Raw genomic sequence first — 22,570 nt, 5'->3', positions numbered from 1 at the left:
TAAAGGTTCGCGAGGAGCCCCAAGGAAACCTGAGCTTAACTCGGGCTACAGATTGAAACACGCAGCCGCCTGGGAAGTGGGAAGATGCACAGGGAGCCACGTGTTGCTCGGTAATAATAGCTTCAACTCTTAGGTCTACGATTCGAGAGCAAAGCCTGCTGCGCGTTACCGCGCCAGGAGTCGCACGCGCGCTGCCATTGGCTGGCGTCTCCGCTTGCCGCCTGCCAATTGGCCGTTACTCTCTGGCCACATAGCGTCATTTTCTCACACCATTCGCCTCCTTTTTTTCCCGTCCTGTAGACATCGCCCTGTCCTCTCAGCGATTGGTTGGGAGCAAGGCTGGTAGGTGGGCCTCAGTGGGCCGGGCAGTTTGTTCAGTGCATTTTCATTGGCCGTCAGGACAGGCGCTCTGTGTGCTAGCGGCAGGTTGCAGTCTGGGCTGTACTTGGGAAAGTGTCATATAAAGGTATCAGACGGGCAGAAGTGTGTTTGTGTTTCTATCCGAACACGAGAGCGGGAGTTATACGATCCGGTCTGACAGGAGTGTTTGTGATTTGCGGACAAAAGGATCACGTACAAGTGAGTTGGCGGGTAGTTGTTCAAAGGGCTCTTTCGATTCTCGGTCAGTCAGACGAAGTGCTCTCTTCGAGGGGATGCGCTTCTTCCAGATACCGAAGTGTTCAGTGGGGAGTGCACGTTTCTAGGGAGGTGTGTGGTACCAAGATTTCCCTTGTGTCTCATTTTAAACTTTGCATGTAAAAGAAGGTCTCTGACGCAGGATTGTCCTGTATTTTAATGCCAAAATCAATCCTAATAAGATCCAGATTCAAAAACGGTCGGTTCTAAATTCTTTAAGACCTGATTTTGGTTGGGAGACGGTGGTGGTTTGAACAAAAGCCGTAGAAACGAATGGGGAGGTTTTCCTGAACCAGAGACCTCGCTGGTGTATAATTTATAATGTAATTTTTTTGTGTGCACGTCGTGCAGCTGGCATATACACGTTGATATGATGGTTCAGAGTTTTGTACGGGGGTTGGTCTACAGGGATGTCAATAAGTGATAAAATCTGCTAATTTACGTGCATATTTAAATAATCTAGGCATGGGTATTTGCACCAGTTCTTGAGCAGATATAAGTGCCTGTGGTATAGACACAATTTCTGCCACCTCCACCAGTATTTTCTAAAGACGCATAGATGCTGATTATAAAAAGGTAAGGTGCCTATCAGGCTTATTTTCGAAAGTGAGGGACACCCATCTTTCGACACAAATTGGAAGATGGGCGTCCTTCTCCTAGGGTCGCCCAAATTGGCATAATTGAAAGCTGATTTTGGGTGTCCCCAACTTCTTTCCGTCTTGGGGATGACCAAAGTTCCCGGGGGCGTGTCGGAGGCATAGCGAAGGCGGGACTTGGGCGTGCCTAACACATGGGCATCCTCGACCCATAATCGAAAAAAAGAAGGGCATCCCAGACTAGCACTTGGACGACTTTACTTGGTCCTTTTTTGTTACGACCAAGCCATGAAAAGGTGCCTGAACTGACGAGATGACCACCGGAGGGAATCGGGGATGACCTCCCTTACTCCCCCAGTGGTCACTAACCCCCTCCCATCCTCAAAGAAAATTGTAAAAATATTTTTTGCCAGCTTCAAATGTCATACTCAGGTCCATCGCAGCAGTATGCAGGTCCCTGGAGCAGTTTTAGTGGGTGCAGTGCCCATCCTCTCTCCCCCCCTCCCCCCCTCCCCCCCCACCTGTTACACTTGTGGTGGTAAATGTGAGCCCGCCAAAACCCACCAGAAACCCACTGTACCCACATCTAGGTGCCCCTTCACCCATAAGGGCTATGGTAGTGGTGCACAGTTGTGGGTAGTGGGTTTTGGGGGGCTCAGCACACACAGTAAGGGAGCTATGCACCAGGGAGCAATTTCTGAAGTTCATTACAGTGCTCCCTAGGGTGCCCGGTTGGTGTCCTGGCATGTCAGGGGGACCAGTGCACTACAAATGCTGGCTCCTTCCACGACCAAAGGGCTTGGATTTGGATGTTTCTGAGATGGACGTCCTCAGTTTCCATTATCACCGAAAATCAGAAAAGACCAAGTCTAAGGACGACCTAAATTTCCAGATTGTGGCGTCCCCGACCGTATTATCGAAACGAAAGATGGACGTCCATCTTGTTTTCAATAATATGGGTTTCCCCGCCCCTTCACAGGGACGTCCTGCGAGGACATCCTCAGAAAAACTTGGGCGTCCCTTTTGATTATGCCCCTCTATGTGTCATTATAGAAAAAAAAAGTGCCTTAGTAAGTGCCCCCCCTTAGCAAATGACTCTCTTGCTCTCTGTCTTCAAGACTGGTGCTCATCATTTCCCCAGATGCTGTTAGGATGGGAAAATAAGGTTATGGAGTATATTACTGTTCTGCTGCAGACTACATTTATCTGTTTATCAGATGTGCTCTTCTGAATGCACAGAGCTAAAATTAGACCTGCTTCCTGGCAACTATTCCTGTCAATAGTTCTCACCCATTCATTGGGAGCACCCTCACTATTCTGGTTTTCACCCTTGAAAATAGGCATGAGAAGTTTACATAGGTCAGCCTGGTTATTGGACTCTGGTATAGGAAGATGTGTAAAACTATGGATTGTCTGTAAACCAGATTTGCTAATGTGATCCTAATGGCTGGAATGAGAACTGCTGTGCTAGCCACTGATGAATATGAGGTGAACCACTGACAAAAGAAGTCTGTAATTTTTCAGGTATTAAAGAGGTTGATACAATCTTCCAATGAATGGAGAGCTATGTAAAAAAATTAAGTATCAAGTATTTTTTTAAGTACTAGCTTATAAGAAATGCAAGCCAGCTGCAGCATCTCTCATTTCTTAATTCTGTTGCACTAAGATTCAATGTACGCCAAATCTCCAGTCCTAGAAAATGAATAGGACAGAGAGAAACACAAGAGACAGCCAATATTTCCATAGCGTCCCACAGATCAATCCAGATATTTGTGGGTTATGTTCCTCTGCCAGCTGGTGGAGATAAGAGAACTCCGAGGTTTGCTATATGTGGTCATGTGCAGCCAGCGCAACCTCAGTATTCTTTCTATCTAACAGGTGGAGGGTCATAACCGTGCAGCTCCTATCCCATTCCCTCTGGGGCTGGTGAGCTTAAATTGGGGTTGAGATTGTGGTGATCCTACTGGGGGCATACCTGGTGGTGCCAGGTCCCTCCCTCCTGCCGCCCCCTCCCCCCTTTTACATACCAGTGGGCCCTCTGGTTCAATTCTGTTAGCTCCAGCTACTCTCCTGCCTCTGCCTTGCAGGTAAAAAAAAAAAAAAAGGAACCTAAAGTGTTAGGTTAGCTGTGGCGGGGGATTGCAGTTAACTTCAGACCAACCACTGGAGCGCTGGGCCAGGTACAATAAGGCAGTGTGTGAGGGGGGGCTTGGTGTTGATCAGCTGTTTGAGAGGCGATGTCGGCACCGTTGGAATTGGCAAAGACCTGCTCCCGGTGTGGCGGCTGGAGAGCAACGTTGGGAAGCTGCGATATCTGTGTGCAGTCTAGTTCGCAGGTACAGCTGCGTTTGGACTCCGCAGCGGGACCACAAGCAACAGGCGGCACCTAAGGCGGTTTTGGCGGGATCGCCAACATTAGCACTGCTGTGATCTTCCTCGGGCACCATTTTCTCCCTCCCTCACCATGTGGTTCTTACCGCGGGAGCGGAACACAGCAAGCCCAGACCCCTGAACCAGGGCTAGAGGAGGCGGGAGCATCTGTGGCCAATGCAGTACTTGCTGAGACTGATGCAACTCCTTTTTCCCCTGAATTTGTGTTTCTTATGCACAAAGCTTGTTTTATTGAAACGCACTGGGAATCTGCTTCTGTTCTGCCGTGCTTCCAAGAGCCCTTGGCCGTCCTTGCTCCATCCTTTCCTAAGAGGCCACGAGTAGACCTTCGATGGGCCCTGGAGAAAGACTCTGGGCCCTCGGATGTCAAAGAGGGCCACCTGTCTGGGGACTCTCTTCAGGCAGCGTCTGACACTCTGGAAGAGAGGAATGGCTTCCAGAGGAGGGGGATGACACCAACTGTTCGAAAAGAAGAGCTTTCTTCTCTTATTATCCAGGCACTGGAAGGCTTGCATATTTCTTCCCCAGACTCAGCGCCTGCGCTGTCGACTACTCTTTCCATCATGTCAGGGACAAAGAGTCCTTCTAAGTCCTTCCACATTCATGAGGCCATGAAAGTTCTCATTATGGCGCAGTGGGATGCACCTGATGCTGGCCTTAGGGTGGCACAGGTGACGGCATGCCTTTATCCCTTGTGTTCGGAGGACTTGGAAGCCATGTGCATGCTGATAGTGGGCTCCCTGATTACAGCGGTCACAAAGAAGACTGCTTTCCAGTGGAAGGAGGTACAGCTCTTAAGGATCATCAGGATGAAAGCTGGAGTCTACCCAGAGCCGCCCATTAACAGGGCCCTGGTCCATCCCCTGCCGACCACAGGAGAACGTCTGTCAAAATTTCAAGGGGAGTGGGCCAGGGTTACTTCACACGACTGGGTCTTGGATATCATTCAAGATGGCTACAAGCTCGAGTTCACCTGGCCTTTGACAGATTTCTTCTTGGAGTCCTCTTACAAGGCTGCTTCAACTTGGAGCAGTAAGGCCAGTGCCTCCAGCGGAGGCTGGCCAAGGATTCGTGGTGCCCATGAAGGACAGATCTCTTCACCCCTTACTGGACCTCAAGGGTGTAAACAAGGCACTGCGAGTGTGCCACTTTCATATGGAGACATTACAATCAGTCATCGCTGTGGTACAGCCAAGAGAGTTTTTAACCGCTCTTGATCGCAAGGAGGCCTATCTACACATTCCCATATGGCTTCCCCACCAGCAGTTCTTATGACTTACAGTGTTGGGTCAGCATTACCAGTTCCAAGCCATACCCTTTGGGCTGGCAACAGCGTCACAAACCTTCTTCTCAAAGATCATGGTAGTTGCGGTGGCATTCTTGCAGAAGCGGGGGATTCAGGTGTATCCGTATTTGGACAGCTGGCTGATTTGCATGTCATCTTGCGAGGAGAGTTTGTGCACAACTGACAAGGTGATCAGTCTGCTGCAATCCCTTGGCTGATTGATCAACTTGGTTAGGGTGGTGGACTTTGATCCTTGGGGAACTGAGTTTGATTCCCACTTCATGCACAGGCAGCTCCTTGTGACTCTGGGCAAGTCACTTAATCCTCCATTGCCCCAGGTACAAATAAGTACCTGTATATGTAAGCCGCATTGAGCCTGCCATCAGTGGGAAAGCGCGGGGTACAAATGTAACGAAAAAACAAAAAAAAGAAATGCCATCTGACTCTGTCGCAGTGTTAGAGTATCTAGGAGTGCTTTTTGATGCTCAGAAGGGCAAGGTTTTCTCCCAGAGGCCAGCAGACTATGCAGTTAACAAACATACTGCAGATCCCGGCCCCCAGGGCATGGGACTATGTGCTTGTGTTGGGTTCGATGGCAGTGACGTTGGATATAGTACCATAGGCCAGGCACCATATGCGGCCCCTACAGTTGTCGCTTCTCAGCAATTGGGCGCCCTTGTCCGAGGATTATGCCCTTTGAATTCCTTGGTCCTCACAAACGTGGATTGCAATGCACTGGTGGTTGCTACCGGAGACTTTACAGGGAGATATGCCTCTGCAGATGCCAGAATGGATAGTGGTAACCACAGATGTCAGGCTGTCTGACTGGAGGGCCCACTGTCTCGGGCAGACGACCCAGAGGACTTGGTTCTTGATTGAATCAGCATGGTCGATCAACCACCTGGAGTTGCGGGCAATTCGGCTGGCCCTGCGAGCATTCGAATCTCTCATCTGGGGATGGCTGTTCCAGGTTCTATACAGCGTTTGCTTATGTCAACAAACGGGGGCACCCGGAATGCAATGCTAGCAAAGGAGGCTTCGCTTCTCTGCCTTTGGGCGGAGAAACACCTGCCCCTACTGTTAGCAGCTCACATTGCAGGAGCTCGGAACCTACAGGTGGACTTCCTAAGCCGGAACCAGCTGGATCCGAGGGAATAGGAGCTCTCTGTGACATAATTTAATCAAATCACAACACCCTGGGGAGGTCCGGCAGTCGATCTGATGGCACGCAAAGCCAACGCCAGGGTAGCTCATTTCTTCAGGAGGGGAAGGGAGCTCAGATCAGAAGGGATTGATGCATTTCTTCAACCCTGGCCAGGGTTGCTCCTGTACGTGCTCCTTCCTTGACCCATGGTGGGCCATGTGATGGGACAGATTGCGAGGCACCCGTGGATGGTGATTCTGGTGGTTGTGGATTGGCCCAGGCAGACGTGGTATGTGGATCTCCTCCGTCACTGTGGCCTGCTTTTTCAGGGACCCATCGCTATGGAGGATCCCTCCCCCTTTGGGCTTACGGCTGGCTCTTGAAAGGGCACGTTTGAGAAAGAAGGATTTCCTCAACAGGGTGATCTCTATGTTGCTATAAGTGTGGAAGCACTCTACTTCCACGGCTTACGCACAGGTGTGGCGCACATTTGAGTCTTGGTGTTCCACCTCTGGGATATTGGTGGAGGCGGCCTTGGTGAAGTCGAGCCTAGCATTTTTATAGGATGGTCTTGATGATATATCCATTTCCTTGAGCTCTTTGAAAGTGCAAGTGGTGGCATTGGCCTGCTTTCGCAGCTGTCTTCAGGGTTGTTCCTTGGCCGCGCATCTGGACACCGCACTTTCTCCGGGGAGTTAACCACCTGCAACTGCCCAGGGTTCTGGGGTTACCACCTCTCCGGGGAGTTAACCACCTGCAACCGCCCAGGGTTCTGGTGTTACCACCATGGAACCTTAATTTGGTGTTGAAGGCTATGCAAAAGGCCCTTGAATAGGGCTTCTCTGAAAGGTCTTACACTGAAGACAGTGTTCCTTGTGGCCATAGCCTCAGCAAGACGAGTCTCAGAGTTTCAGGATCTGTCCTGCAGGGACTCATTCCTTCGTTTCAGGGAGGCGAGGGTCTGCATTTGAATGATTCCATCCTTTTTGTCCAAGATTGTGTCTCGCTTTCACCTGAACCAGTCGTTGATGTGGCCAGCCTTTCGGCGGGAGTATTATCCAGCAGACTTCAGGGCGCTGCACTGTCTGGATGTGTGGTGCATTCTTCTGTGCTATATGTAGGCCACGAACAGCTTTCGGCTTTTCATGCGTCTTTTATTGCTCTTTGTGGGGAGGAATAAGGGGGCTGTGACCTCCAAAGCTACTGTGGCCAGATGGCTTTGCGGGACGATCACCATGGGAAGCTGCCCCCCCCCTTTAGATGCGGGCGCATTCTGTTAGGGGTCAAGCTACTTCATTTGCAGAGTCTCATCTGGTTCCGTTGTATGACATTTGCAGGGCTGTAACGTGAGCTTCAGTACATGCGTTTGGTAAGCATTACCGTCTGGACGTGGCAGCCCCCCCAAGACGCAGCCTTTGGAGCATCAGTTCTGGCTTCCGGGGTGGCTCTGTCCCGCCCTACTTGAGGATTGCTTTGGTACATCCCACAAGTCTCTGGATTGATCTATGGGACACTATGGAAGTTAAAATTAGTCCTTACTTGATTTTCTTTCCATTAGTCCAATAGATCAATCCAGAGGCCCGCCCTTATTTCTGATGTGAGTGTGTGTGTGTGTGTGTGTGTGTCTGTATGCTTGTTTGGTTCTCATTCTGGTCAGATTGCTTTGCTTGGTCTGTTTATAAACTTATTTAAAAAAACAAAACTGCAACATAGAAAGACGTTGGTCATGGAATAGCAGTGTCGTTGCCATGATATTCTGGTGCGGTTTGCAGAGGCATGAGAATGTTACTGTTGTTTCATGATGACAAGTTATTTACACTGCTTTGGTATCGTTCATACTGAGGTTGAGCTGGCTGCACATGACCACATATAGCAAACCTCTGAGTTATCTCTATCTCCACCTGCTGGCAGAAGGACATAACCCATAAATCTCTGGATTGATCTCTTGGAACTAATGGAAAGAAAATTATCAGTTAAGGACACATTTTTTTTTCAAATCCTGATTAATTTGGTAACAACTTTTCTGCTAATGTCTGAATCCTTATACTCAGGTTCCTCTTTGTTAAACACTGAGATATGCAGCAAATTGGATGTTCTGCTGAAATAAGTGTGAAGGAATGTACAAAACTGGCTCTGACCTAGCAGTATCACAAACTTTGCTGGTGATTATACATAACACATATGCTTAATAATGTTAATAGGCTTGTATAGGAACACAGCACATAACTGCACACAAAGGTCATCATCAGGTCCATGTTATCCATAGGCGCCGACTCTGTGGGTGCTCGAGCACCCCCAATATTTGACCCGCCGTTAGTCCCGAAATGGAAGTTCCCAGCCAGCCCGCCCTGCGCTGCCCGCCCTTTCCTCCCTCTCAACAGTCCTCCGCCTGCCCCTCTCCTTCCTGCGTGCTGCCCAGAATTTAAAAGTTATCTTACCTTCGGGTCTGACGACAGTAGTGAAAGGCGAGCAGGCTCGGCGCTTCAGCCTGCCTTCCCTTCTCTCTCAGCTCTGCCTCTGGTCCTGCCTTCATTTCCTGTTTCCGAAAGGGCGGGACCAGAGGCAGAGCTGAGAGAGAAGGGAAGGCAGGCAGGCTGAAGCATCGAGCCTGCTCGCCTTTCACTGCTGCTGCCGGACACCGAGGTAAGATGACTTTAAATTTTGGGTGGCACGCAGGAAGGCAAGGGAGGGGGGGGGGAAGACTGTTTTGGGAGAAGAGGTCGGGCTGGGGTCTGGGTCGGACTGGCACTCTGAGGAGAGGGAGGAGGGTGGCCTGGAACTCGGAGGAGAGGGAGGGGGGCCTGGAACTTGGGGGGAGGAGGAGGGGGAATTTTGCACCCCCAATCATTTTGAAAAGTTGGCTCCTATGATGATGTCTGCCTGTTATCTGTTACTGTTGCAATACCAGTGTCTGTTTGCTGATTAAGTTCATAGTAATATAGTTGATGGCAGATAAAGACTGAATGGCCCATCTAGTCTTCCCTGTAAGCCAGGTGATAAATATTGTAACCACTGCAAATAAAGGTTACAACCCTAAACAAAGGCATAGTTAGTAACTGCTTCATGACAGGCCATGACAGAAGTAGACCTCATCGTATACCTGTTTTAGAGCTAAGGTGCTCAGTGCTTGGCTTCCATCCTGTTTATCCCTTGCCTTTTTGAATTCTATCGGTGGTTTTGTTTCCATCATTATCTTCTTAGTTGTGGACCTTTTGTGGACCTTTTATGTAAGGTTTTGTTGAAATCTGTTATTGTCCTGATTTCTGCTTTCAGCAAAGGGACTCGTCCACTACCCTTTTGTGAGAAGAAAAATTAGCTCCCATTATATCTTACCCTCTTATACCTTGTTCAAGAACTTTCCACCTAAGCATAACTGCATACCTTTGAGGCATTTGAATGTAAGGTTTGTATGCTGTCTCCTTCAATCAAGTTGGAAGCAAAGCAATTCACAACAATAAAGTTTTAAACAAAAGCCTTAGAAATGAATTGGGAAATTACTAGGGCAGTAAGTAACAATTCATGCACAGCAATATAAAAATACACTATAATTTTTAAAATACAGCACTAGCATATAATTTTTTTTAATTTATATGTACTGTATCTCAAACTGCATCCTGTTCTAGGTGGTTTATAAATTTAAACATACATAACAACATTATGCAAACAGTTGTAAAAGGAAAAATAACCAGGAACTAACTTCAACCCAGCCTGCAACCACTCCAATAAACTTCTCCACATGTCTGGAAATTTTAAAAAACTTTTTATCAGTTAAAAAAAAAATTAGTTTCTAAGCTCACCTCCATGGCCATACCATCCCGCCATGTGAGTGCCATCACTGAGAATATCTAAATCCTTAATCATATCCTATAAAATTTTCAGCACAGTGAAAACTTACATGACCATTTCCTTTCCAAATAAGGTCAGACAGCCCCTGCATTATCCAGGCAGTGCCAGAGTGCTCAGATAACTATCTGGGCAAGTTGAGACACAGAAAAGACAGCCATATCAGCAGGTTAGCTCAATCTGGATAACTTCTGACGGCCACCAGACACCAATCAGTATGATTATTCAGCACTGGTACCCAAATAGGGGCCAGTAAAGGGTAAATATCTGGTTGTAAACCAGTCCATGGCAGTTTGTGTTTACAAAAATGCTGACAGCTGTGGGCAGAATATTGACTGGTTAGTGATTAAACAGAGCTGTGAAGGAAGGAAATGGGTTTCAAATCCTGCTTCCTCTGCTGACCCTGTGATCTCGGGCAAATATTTCTCCCTTCATTGCCCCAGTACAGCTTATATTGGGAGCTCACATGGGCAAGGAAATGTAACTGAATGTAATTTGTCTTATGCTCATGTTGACAAAGATTAGTAAATCTCCAATCCAACTCCATTCCCTTCCCATATAGCCTTGAAAGCTAATACCAAGATATTAAACAAGGCTAGAGGCAGCCAATATATAATCTGTTTATGTCAAGGGAGGCTTCTCAGTTATCCTTATCTTATATAGTTTTCAAATGCAGCATTCCAAGGGCTGAACCCCTTTGGCTTTTTCTCTTTGGAAGTCATTTCCTTTATTTCAGACTTCAGTTTATAGTCCCTAACTCAATGTAACCAATGCCCTTTGTCCTGGATTACTCTGACTCTCTATTCTTTTGGTGTCAGCTTCCAGTCACAGTATATAGAGGACACACTAATTCACTATGCTCTTACTACCTCATGGGCCTATGATCAGAAGCAAACGCAGACGCTAGAAGCTATTAGCGCCATAATTGCATACTAGCGCCTGCGTTTTCTACTGCCCAATGATCAGAGCCCCTGAGCGTGTGAAACAACGCACTTGCGGGCTCTGACTGCAAGTAGCATGCAAATGTATGCAAGCATATTCCTCCCCAGTGATCAGTGGGCAGTGCGCCAAACATAGGCACGCTGTCTGCAGCAAACCCTACGCCAACTCCGACTGGCATTAGGATTTGAAGACCATTGGGGAGGAATGGTGAGCCCTGTCCAGCATGCATTTGCATGCTAGCAGGCCGCCATTCCCCCCAATAGAAACCCCCCATCAGGAGCAGAAACCTGGACCACCCCACCTTACCCCACCCCAAGCCAGCGACTCTGGGGCTGGAGGTCCAGCAGACCTGCTGTCCCCTCAACCCTCCCCTGCGACATGTTCACAGGGGGCTGGGGATGCGGTGGATCTCCAGCCCCCCTAACCCCCTCTCGAATCCCCAAAAGAAAGGCCTGGTGGCCTTGTGGGCCACAAACCAAGCACCCCCTAACCTGGTGGTCTAGCTGCTCTCTCCCCCCCCCCCCCCCCGCCCCGTACCTTTAGTTTTGGAGGAGGGAGTTTCTCCGTTATATGGTGTGAAGCCCCACCCAACGTATCCCAGGATGCACTGGGCTGGTCGCTGCCATTTTCAAGGCAGCACTGGAAGAGGAGGGAGTATACTACTCCCTCCTCCAACAAAGGTACAGGGGGAGCGGGAAAGAGGGCCAATAGGCCACCAGGTTGGGGGGGGCTTGGTTTGCGACCCATTGGGCCTCCAGGGCTTTTTGGTGGGAGTGCGAGAGGGGGTTAGGGGGATTGGAGATCCACCGCATCTCCAGCCCCCTGTGAACTTGGGTCGGAGGGACTGGAGGTCCACTGGACATCCAACCCCAGTGTCACTGGCTTGGGAGTGGGAGCACTAGGCCACCAAGGCCTTCCTGTTTCAGGGGGTCTGGTGGTCCCACGGACCTCCAGCCCCTGTGTTTGACAGGGCTGGACTTTTGACAGCCTGGACCTGTCAAACAAGTGCGGGAGGATGTGCTCAGGCACAATTCTCCCGCTCTTTACCCTATGATCAGAGTTAATAGCGCACATAAATTTGCCTGATATTATCTCTGATCATAGGGGGCGGTAAAGCCTAGCACTGTTCCAGTGCTATTTTTAGAGCACTGTTTGGAACAGTGTGGGGCTTTCGATCATCTGGGCATCAATTTGGAAGTAAAGTGCTCTCCTTGGCCAGCTACCTCTTAAGAGCCTTGCTGAGAGAATGGAGTTACCAACATTGGTGTCCTAAGACTGGGGACAATAGGCTTAGTAGCAGGGGGCTTGCCCTGTCTAGTAACTGCAGGGTTTCTCCCTCCCTCTGTGACCTCTGTAAATGAATTCTGGCCATTGTGTGGTAGCTCTGTTCTGACTAAAGGTTTTCCCCATATGTAAATGATCTCTTTAGTGTGAGATCTCTGGCTGTGATTTCAGAGTGAGAAGATCCCACTTATATCACATAAACATCGTTTGTTCCGTTTGTCTAGTTTTCCTTCTTTGTGTGTGATATTGGTACTTTGAATTTCTTTGCTTCTTGGGATGCACTGATTTCTGCACTTTCCTGAAGTTTCCTCTCATGGTTTGGGGTGCATCCTACATCACTTTTCGCTGGACCATGTCTACTCTGTTACTCTGACTATCGTTTTGAAAGTACTGCCTCTAGAAATGAGCACAATAATCCAGATAATATACGGGGACACTGTTACCTCCTTTTGCCCTACCAATTATACCTCCTTTTTATATCCCCTAATATTTCTTTGGCAGAATCTACTGCCTTTTGACTCTGTTTTGCTACCTTGAAATCATAGACATGACACTGCCCTCCCCCCACTCCCCTCACTGGTGCACATCAGCAGCTTTTTCCCATCATATGCTACTTTTTTGGATTGTACACCTGGGTTAAATGACTCTCTCCATTTTTTTATTTATTTATCTCTATATATTAAAGGCACCTCCAACGTTCTAAATTTGTAGTTGCAAGATCGCATGAGTGTCTGCCCCGCCTCCGCGTCACAACGTGTTGACGTTGAGGGCGTAGCAATGACACTCAACAAATCGGATTGTCATTGGGTAATCTCTGTTTCCACTCCCCAATGCAGCCGTCATTCCCATACACTCAAAACCAACCAAAAGCGGCGCAGGACCCCGTCCCCCCGCCCATAGTCCCCCTCACCTACCCTCCCGCAGCCGCTCGCTCACCGTTCCACCGCCCTCCCTCTCCTCTCCGACTCCAGCCATGGTGCACGACGATTACTACACATGAGCAAGGAAGCCCATTGGTTAATCTCTGTTTCCACTCCCCAACACAGCCATCATTCCCATACACTCAAAACCAAGCACACTGACGTTTTTTTTTCTCTTCCGATGAGACTCAGCAGCACAACAAGTCACTTTCTGTGCAGCACAGAGAAACGAGGAACATCGCTGGAAGGACAAAACTATTTGGATGCCCATGCTCCTGCTCCCGGTATGTGCAGCCACCCTAAGAAATGACCACCCACACAAAACTAACCACTGACTCGACGTCTGCACCCCCTCGCCCCCCCCCCCAACCCACCCAAAATCTAAACGCAGACTTCCACACAACCAGAAAACCAGACAAATACAAATGGAGATAAAAACAGCAAGCAGGCAGGTTCCCAAGTGCTAACAGGAGCTTCCAAAGACACACTCCCCCCAACCACAAGCAAACAGCTATCCAGAACACACATTAACGACTTCACAGGCAGGTACCCAAGTCCTTAAAGGAACTTCCTCCCCACCCCACCCCCACTCAAAAAAAAAAAAAAACACATGAAAACGCAGCCTTCCACAGAACAAGGAATGCTGTTCAAATTTGCAAACACAGCTCACCAGAACACAGGCATATTAATGACTTGGCAGGCAGGTTCCCAAGTGCTTACAGGAGCTACACGCCCCCCCCCCCCCCCCCACACACACACACAAAAAAGGAAAACACACACACATTCACTCTCTCTCTCTCTCACACACACACAGTCACTTTCACATACACTCTCTCAAACATACACACTCCAAGGAAAACCTTGCTAGCGCCCGTTTCATTTGTGTCAGAAACGGGCCTTTTTTACTAGTTTATTTATAATTTACAGAATTAGTATCAAAGATTAACTCTTGAATAGATAGTAACATTCAAAGGAAATAAACTTAAAGCATTTTTAACATAAAATTCAGCAATATTACTCAAGTCCACAATTAAAGGGGATCCAAGAATTCAAACACGAGGAGAAAAAGGAAATCATTATATAATTCTTTATCATTTACAAAGGAGCTGGAACTTCTTCTTTTGAGCTTCTTATATTTTCCTTGGACACAAGATAAGATGACAACTGAGATGGCTCCAGAAATATATATTTAGTGTTACCAAATCTAATTATGTACTTGCAGGGGTACCTCCTACCTGCAATACAGCTGTCTTCATTATGAGAAATTGCTTCCTTCTTTTTTGAGTCTCTCTCGCCAAATCTGGGAACAAAGAGATACGTAGCCCCAAAAATAGTTTATTCCTATGTTTAAAAAACATTTGGAATAATCACAGTTTATCCGGAAGCAATGCAACAGTGGCAACTGTCATCTACCAAGATTTGCTTATTTCCGATCTGACGAAAGGCAACCTTCGAAAGCTAATCAAGAAATGTACTAAGTTATGTCCAATAAAAAGGTATCTTCTTATTTTCTTTTTCATGTTTTATTTCTATTGATTACCTTTAAAAGTGGACTAACACGGCTACCACACCTCTCTACTCTGTGATATACCCAAAACACAGGGAGCCAGCCGTCACAATAAGATTTGTGAACTCAAACAAAACTGGAGGTGCTTTCTCTCTGGCTTGAATACATAGCAAATAATTTTAAGGTCACAAATATTTGATTGACTCTTGTAATGTGACTTCTGCTGGCATGTTATGATTTTATCATTTAGGTTGCTCAAAGACTGAGTGAATAGTTTTTGAAAGAATTTTTAGTTTGCCGTACAGCACATACCCTGTCTTAGGAGTGAGGTTCATTACTGTTTTGATATGTTAAAAAAAAAAAAAGGACTGAAAAGTAGTCTAGAAGAATGAAGGATACAACAAACATGGCAGTGATTGTGAATGGATTACAATTACTCATCATTGAGGAAGAAGATTTTAGTATGAGTGGTATACCTAAATGAAAAACAACTAGTGAACATCTAGTGAACGAATACAGGATATCGAGAAAATCTATTGAAACATTCCATATGGACTAAGGAAGTGTCTGTGTGAATTTAAGGGGTTTTAGTGCACTTTTTAATATATATTTTTGTTCTTTTGATATATAATAAAATTTAATTGTGTTGAAATAAGTTTGGAAGTAGTTTATAGTATATTGAAATTTTTGTAAACGTTCTATTTTTGTTATTTAAAAAAAACCATTTAAGACACTACCACTAAAACCATTTTTGAAAAATTGGGGAAAAACAGTTTAGATTGCTATCATTTTAGGTATGTGCAATATAATCAGACATTTAAGTGAGAAGTTACCCTGTGCAAGGTTGATACAAGGTGGCTTACATAGAATTAAAGGAATGCAACTTTTCACATTATTTAGCAATCATGTGTTATTTATACACATCACATGGCAAGGCTGAATAATTGTCCAAAAGCAAAATATGTCTTTTCTGAAATAGAGGCCGTTTAATTCAGATACATGTCTGTTTTACCAATCCCTACCGGCTCATTAGCATTACAGTATTTGAATGTGAACAGATACATATGAATATGCCTATGAAAGTTATTGTTACAGATTTTAGAATACTTTTAACCAAGGTGCATTTATAAACAGTCACAGGACAGGTCTAGAATGAAGGATAGTCCAAGATCAGAGCCAGGGATGGAAAATAATCAGTCGCACAGTCCAGAACAGAGGGGAATTTTTACCTCTCCAAAATACTTCTGACTCCTAGACCAGGCTTCTAATAGAAAGAACACTCTTCTCCTTTAATTCAGTGTAGTAGTAGATTTTTAAAATTGATTATCCTGAGTTCAGTAATGATAGGTCATTAGCCAGCTGTATAAGCAGGCTGCCGAGAAGCAGGAGTGTACCTACGCCTAGCATAGGAATAGGGAGCACTCCTCTTCCCTCCAAAAAACCTCCTAGATGAAGAGGTAGTAGCAGAAGACGCCCAGTGGGAGAGAGAATCCATAGCATCATTGTGCTTCTTGAGCTGGTGTTTGTGCTTTTTCGTGCTGCCTCCAGAGTCTCTAATCACGGTCAGCACTACTTACACAATACAATTCCTCTCAATCGATATCTTAAGAGAACCAGACAACTGGTAGCACTATTTTAGACTGTAACCAAGACAAAAAGAGATCAAGGAAGCGCTTCCTGGGGTTATCACAGGTTTATTTAATTATCCAGAAATTAGGATAAAAAAATAAGAAAATATTCACGTATAGTCTAGAATATGACAGAAATGAGAACATATATAGAAATGGCACTGGAAAGTGGGAGCAGGACATTCTTTCAGACTCCCTGGCTTGGGAGCCAAAAGAGATGTACACTGCCCAACCTCCTATCTGGCAGAGAAATATTATATAGGGTTTCTTTTCCCTTACAAGACAAAAAGGGAGCACAAGGGGGAGGGGTTGTCACACCCCCCTTAATTAGCATACCATAGTCAGGCAGGATCTCCTGACAATAAAGACATATATAGCATCTGTTTCTATTTCCTTTTGAAGATGCATTTGGTCTGCTGTCCACGTGTCTTGGACATACCTTTCTTAAACCTTTAATTTAATATCTCCCCTATTCTAAAAGAGGAGACAAAAGTTTACTGCTTCCAGTTGCTATAGAGGTGTTAGGTTTCTCTTGTCAATTTATGGCATGTTGCTGCCTGTCATAAAACCACTACCACTTGGTTCCACAGTGTTTGTTTCTCAGAGAGAGACACAGTGTTTGATCTCTTCTGCAAGGTGTTTACCTGCTATGTCTCCACATAGTTGAAAAGAAGGTAATTCTCTCCTGGATTGAAGAAGCCTTACTTCCAAGGGGCATGGGAAAAGAATTCTGTCACCTGAATTTCCCTGAGACCAGTCACACTTAATGGGTGAGATTGGGGGCAATTCAGCTTTACAATTCACCTGGCTTGGCAAGAGGGGGGAGGTAAAGTGTAATTGCTATTCCAGCAAGCTCTGTTTCTCATGATTTGGAAGGAGAGAAGCCTTCATTCCTCTCTGTCCAATATGAGAAAATTAATTCTGTATATTAAATATTTGGAGGCCTTCCACCTCCTACAACACTGGTCAACCAGATCCTCTACTTTCTCACCAAAAAGGTTATACCCCCAGCAAGGACAAGTGGATGCTCAATGAAGAGCTGGTATGTCTGGATCTTGGCAGCGAACATACCTGAAACGTCTTCCTCCCAAAAGAGTCCAAGATTCTAGATTCTCTGCCTGGGGGCGCCAAGGCATAGTCCCTAGTGCTCTTGGCGCTTTTGAGGGCAGAGTTCACCACCGTGGAATTGTGAGGTAGCTGAGACCTCATCAATCCAGGTTCACCGTGGATCCGATATTGAGATTCAGCTTTTTTCTGGATCACGGGATTAGACAGAGGGAACAACCAGTTTCACATAAGGACTTCCTTCAGTACATTATGCAAAGGAGCCGTTGCAGCCTCTCTAGGTGGAGAAGGATAATCCAGGACATCGAGCGTCTCAGCCCTGGGCTCATCCTCAACCTCCATAGGGAAGGGAATAGCTACAGCCATTTCCCAGACAAAGGAGGTAAAGGATAGACTCTCCGGTGGAGAAAGTCTCCTTTCTGGTGGAGGAGAAGGTTCAGAGGGAATCCCATAGGATTCGTCAGAAGAAAAGTACCTGGGATCTTCCTCATCCTCCCACGAACGGTCATCTTCATTCAGTATTGGATAAGACATCACTCAGAGCAGTGAGAAACTGAGCCTGCCTCGACGCCGAGGAACTACGTCCTCTGGCGGTGCCGAGAAGTCAACGCCCGCCTGGGCTCCGGTGAAGCTTTCACCACCGACATCGAAGGGGAGTCGACTTGGGTGGCAGCCAATGCCGCAGGTGGCGCCGAGATCGGGGACCTCACTCAGACGAAGGGTCAGATGCTGCTGCAGCAGACAGTACGGAAGGCGCAAGCACCCCCAACACTGAAGCAGGCTGGTGCAGCAATCCTTCCAGAAGCTCTGGAAGCAGGGCCCTGATGTGCTCGTTGAGAGCCGCCATCAGACAAGGCTGTGGGGTCAGTAAAGGAGCCGGTGGCAGAATCTGTCGAGGCTCAGGAGCAGGCACTGGACTGCCAGACCGACGCATCGGTACCTCCTGAATAGAGGGAGAGTGATCCTCTCGGCGCCGACGCTTTTCGGGTGCCAATTCCCTCGACGCCCTGGAACTCCCGGCACTGCGTGTCGAAAGGAGAATGATGACGGTGCTTCTTCGCCTTTGCTCAACATTGGTCATCAAGACTCCTCGGTACTGATGAGGAGGACGTGGAATCCTCACGCCTCCTCTGGGCCGGGTCCGACAAAGGTCGGTCTCGGGGAGCCTGCATAACAGGTGGCCTTGAGGCAGGTGGAGACCCACTCGATGCCTCACTGCTGCCAGCGCAAACTGGTTTCAGCAGCCATTACGTCCACTCCTGACGTCGATGCTTTCCTTGACGTCGATGCCGCCAACCTCGGTATTGATGTCGACATCGAAGGACCAGACCGAGCCCCAAAAAGCTTTTCTCATTGGACTTCGAGACGCTTGGGTCTGTCTCTTCATACGAAGACACAGACTAGAAGCAGCTGGGCTATGGTCGGGCCCAAAGTACTGGATACAACAGGCGTGGGTATCGGTACCTGAGATGGCCCGGTTGTACCGAGTACAACGTTTGAAGCCGCTGGGAGTCTTCGATGACATGGAAGGAAAAATGGCTTCAGCGAAATCAAAAGACGCGATTGTGCCTGTTAAAAGAAAAAGGCACAAAAATAAGTGGAAAAAACCCGACAGCGCAGCCTGAAGCCGGCTGCGTCGAAAAAGAAAGGAAACTTCAAAAGGGAGAAAAAGTAAGAAAAGCAAAGTAACTCTCTGCTTTTCTTGTTTGTTTTGATTGTTTGGTTTTTTAAATTTAAAAACGATAATAAAAGAAAAGAAAAAAAAACCAAGACACTCTCCTGGGCCTGTGAGGAACAGCGAAAAACAACACCGCACCTCAATGCGGAGAAAAAATAATTGAGGTACGCGCTCACGCAACGGGTGGGAAATCAGTCCACATGTACGCGCCAGAAGGCTCTGGCAAAACTTTTTTTGTATTTTGCTTGCAAAATGCCGATTCCTGGGCCAACGTGGATGTCAACCTACATGTGAGAACAAGCAGCCTGCTTGTCCTTGGAGAATAGCCCCTTTTTCTCGAACGTGACTGCTCAATAGCCAGGCCATAAGACCAAAGTGGTAGGGATCCTCCATGTTTACTGGTCCCTGATGAAGGAGGTTGGGCAGGACTGGAAGCCGAAAGGGCAACTCCACTAGAAGGTCGCACTAGGTCTGCATACCAGGGACGCCGAGGCCAATCTGGAGCCACCAGAATGACTTGGCCCGGGTGCAGAGCGATCCTCAGGAGAACCCGCCTGATCAAGGGCTAAGGAGGAAACACATACAGAAGAGCATTTTCTGGCCACAGTTGAAGAAGAGGTTCTAGTCCTGCAGACTTGGGTTCCTTTCTTCTGCTGAAGAAAACGGATACCTTGGAGTTGCCCTGGGTCGCCATGAGGTCCATCGTCAGAGTTCCCCATTTCTGACAGATCAACTGAAACACCTCCGCAGACAACTCCCACTCCGCTGGATCCAGGGTGTGTCTACTGAGGAAATCTGCTTGCACATTGTTGATACCTGCAATGTGAGCTGCCGACAGGCACTCCAGATGAGCCTCCGCCCACCGGAGGGGGGCGATCCACTTCTGTTGCCAGGGCTGAACTCGAGTGCCGCCCTGACGATTGATATAAGCTACCGCAGTCGTGTTTTCCGAAAATACACTGACCTCCTTCCCCTCCAACAAGGACTGAAACTGTAGGAGGGCGTTGAACACTGCTCTGAGTTCCAGGCGATTGATCGGCCAACTGGCCTCGCTCGCTGACCAAGTTCCCTGGGCATACCATTGAAGACAAAGAGCCCCCCCAACAGGCTGGCATCTGTGACTACTACTACCACCCACTGTGGAATCGCCAGAGATACACCCTTCCGCAAGTGGGGACCGTAAAGCCACCATGTCAGGCTGCGCCTCGCCCTGGGAAGCCAATGGAGTCTGTGCTGATAATCCTGAGAAACCAGAGACAGTGGTTAGTTGACGGGACTTGTTAGAGGGACACCCTAGCACGTGTTATGTTCATGCAGAGATTTTTTTTTTCTCCTGGTAATGGGTCACTAAAACAGACATCATGTTATGAGAATCAGGTGCTCAACATTCAGAGTTTCTATCTATTTATTTATGGCATTCATATCCCACATTTAACATGTATTAGGTTGAAACTAGGGAGCATTTGAAAGGGTTTTTTTCTGTGCCTAGATCAAAAGAGAAAGATGATTTGTGGGAACTTGCTCCTTCTGTTTTGAAGAATGCAGTGGTATATTATAAAAATGCACTTAATATTGTTTATTACTATTATTTACTACTGGTTGATATACAGCAGAAGTTAACCAAGTCAACTTCATGCTTTGTAATATAATTTTTAATAGCATTTTCTCAGTTATTACCCAAATACAATTATAATGTTAATTATACGACAGTGTCTGCCTCTTATGGTAGTTAGGATAACCTGGTCCTGGAGTTACCCAAGGCAGTCGGGTTTCTCAGGATATTGACAATGAATATTCATGAGAGAGATTTGCATACAGTGGAGGCAGTCTTGTTATGAAATGCTTTGAGTCCTACTGATCGGTACATCTGTTGTGTTATTTTGAGAGGTGGAAACAGGTGGGCTTATAGGGAGGGAGGGGAGTACGGGAGGGGGAGGGCTCTTGGGGTATGTTCTCTGTAAATGTTTTTTGTTGTGCCATGTTGTATGGTTTACTGTTTTGTTTTTTTTTTCTTGTTCTGTATGAAGCTTATCAACCAACATTTTTTGCTTTTAATAAAGATGATTAAAACACAAGAACAAAATATAAGAAAACTAATGGGCTGCATTAGGGTCCCATTTATGTTTTGAACAAAAGAGATCTGCATGAGACAAAATATTTATTTTTGACATACAAAACCACTTGCCCCTGAAACATGTTCAAAACAGAATAATCCATTTGTGTATCTAAAAGGTAAACTTCTGCAAAACAGAGATGGGATTCTTTGTGCCCCAATGAAAGAAGAGTTTAATTCTACTTCTATTTAATTTCAATATACAGTGCACTCAATTTAAGTACACGTCGGATAAGCGCATGCTCTGTTTAACTGCATGCCGTACTTCAGTCCTGTTTTTGGTGCCATCAATTTCTATGGGGACAAACCGGTTTAGTGCACCACTGATAAGTGCAAGATTCACTTATATGCATGGTTTAAGACCACGCCTCTACAGGAAAGACTCCGCATAAGCGCACGCACGGAATATGGAAGCCGATTGGCGCGTGACAAAGGGGCGGTAAATTTGAAATCTCAGTTAACTGCCACAGGCAGAAGAAGAGAGAGTATGTTGTGAGAGTGTACACTGGAGTGTCGTTGCACAACTGTAAGACTTTAACACTGGCTGAACGAATAGAAGTTCTTAAAAAATTAGAAAACAAAGTCAAGCATCTATTGCTAAAGAATATGGTGTCAATCTCAGTCAAATTTCACGTATCTTGAAGCAGAAAGGCCAGCTTCTGGAAGACTAGTGTTTCGTAGCAAGAAAGCCACTAGCAAAACAATACAAATCCACACCAGAAACGTAAACGGGCAAGAAAAGCTGAGGAGGTAGAAGATGCTCTTCTTCGGTGGTTTTCTCGAGTCAGGAGCAGACAACTGTCAGTGGTCCACTTCTTATGGAGAAAGCAAATCAGCTAGCTGAAAGTCTTGGACTAACTGGAAAGATGGAAGGAGAGGAACAACATAAAATTCAAGAAACAGCATGGTGAAAAACAAGACGCTGATGACTTTGGTGCAGAAAATTGGGTTGTTTCAGTTCTTCCTACCATCTTGAACGAGTTTGCACCTCGTGACATTTTCAATGCTGATGAAAACGGTCTCTACTGGCGAGCGATTCCTGATGGAACACTTGCATTCAAACAAGCCGAAAATACAGGAAGTAAAACGTCGAAGGACCGACTGACGATCCTCCTTTGCTGCAATATGGATGGGAGTGAGAAGTTGGAACCACTCGTCATTGGAAAGAGCAAACAGTCTCATTGCTTCAAGAATGTTAAGCGACTTCCTGTGTCATACAAGGCTAACACAAATTCATGGATGACTGGGGAAATTTGGAAGTCGTGGCTAAAGAAATTAGACACTAGAATGCGGGCACAAAAACGTCAGATTTTGTTGCTTTGTGATAATTGAGCTGCACACAGTGATGATGTCAGGCTGTCTAATGTCAAGGTGGTCCCTCGAGGGCGGGACACTGAGAATGAATGAATCAGGAAGCTTCTGCTAGAGACATCGGGACTCTGGAGGGGAGCGCTTTCAGTGACGCTGCAGCCCAGGTGGTCGGACTCGGACGGAGCCCGTAAATTTAAAATAAAATAAAAAGGATCCTTGGGGGGGGG

General features: G+C 46.7%; 1 protein-coding gene across 1 annotated transcript in view; it reads left to right on the top strand.

The window, feature by feature from the left end:
• The first annotated feature begins 430 nt into the window (after positions 1 to 430).
• The window catches only part of HMGCS1 (3-hydroxy-3-methylglutaryl-CoA synthase 1), a 105,974-nt gene continuing 83,834 nt past the window's right edge, over positions 431 to 22,570 (top strand). Inside the window, exon 1 of the mRNA XM_030193096.1 lies at positions 431 to 579. The gene's annotated coding sequence lies outside the window, so the exon portion shown is untranslated. The remainder of the gene's footprint in view (positions 580 to 22,570) is intronic.

The sequence above is a fragment of the Microcaecilia unicolor genome, chromosome 2 (genome assembly GCF_901765095.1).
Source record: "Microcaecilia unicolor chromosome 2, aMicUni1.1, whole genome shotgun sequence".
In the NCBI taxonomy this organism is placed as follows: domain Eukaryota; kingdom Metazoa; phylum Chordata; class Amphibia; order Gymnophiona; family Siphonopidae; genus Microcaecilia; species Microcaecilia unicolor.
This window is presented reverse-complemented; position numbering and strand designations above follow the sequence as displayed.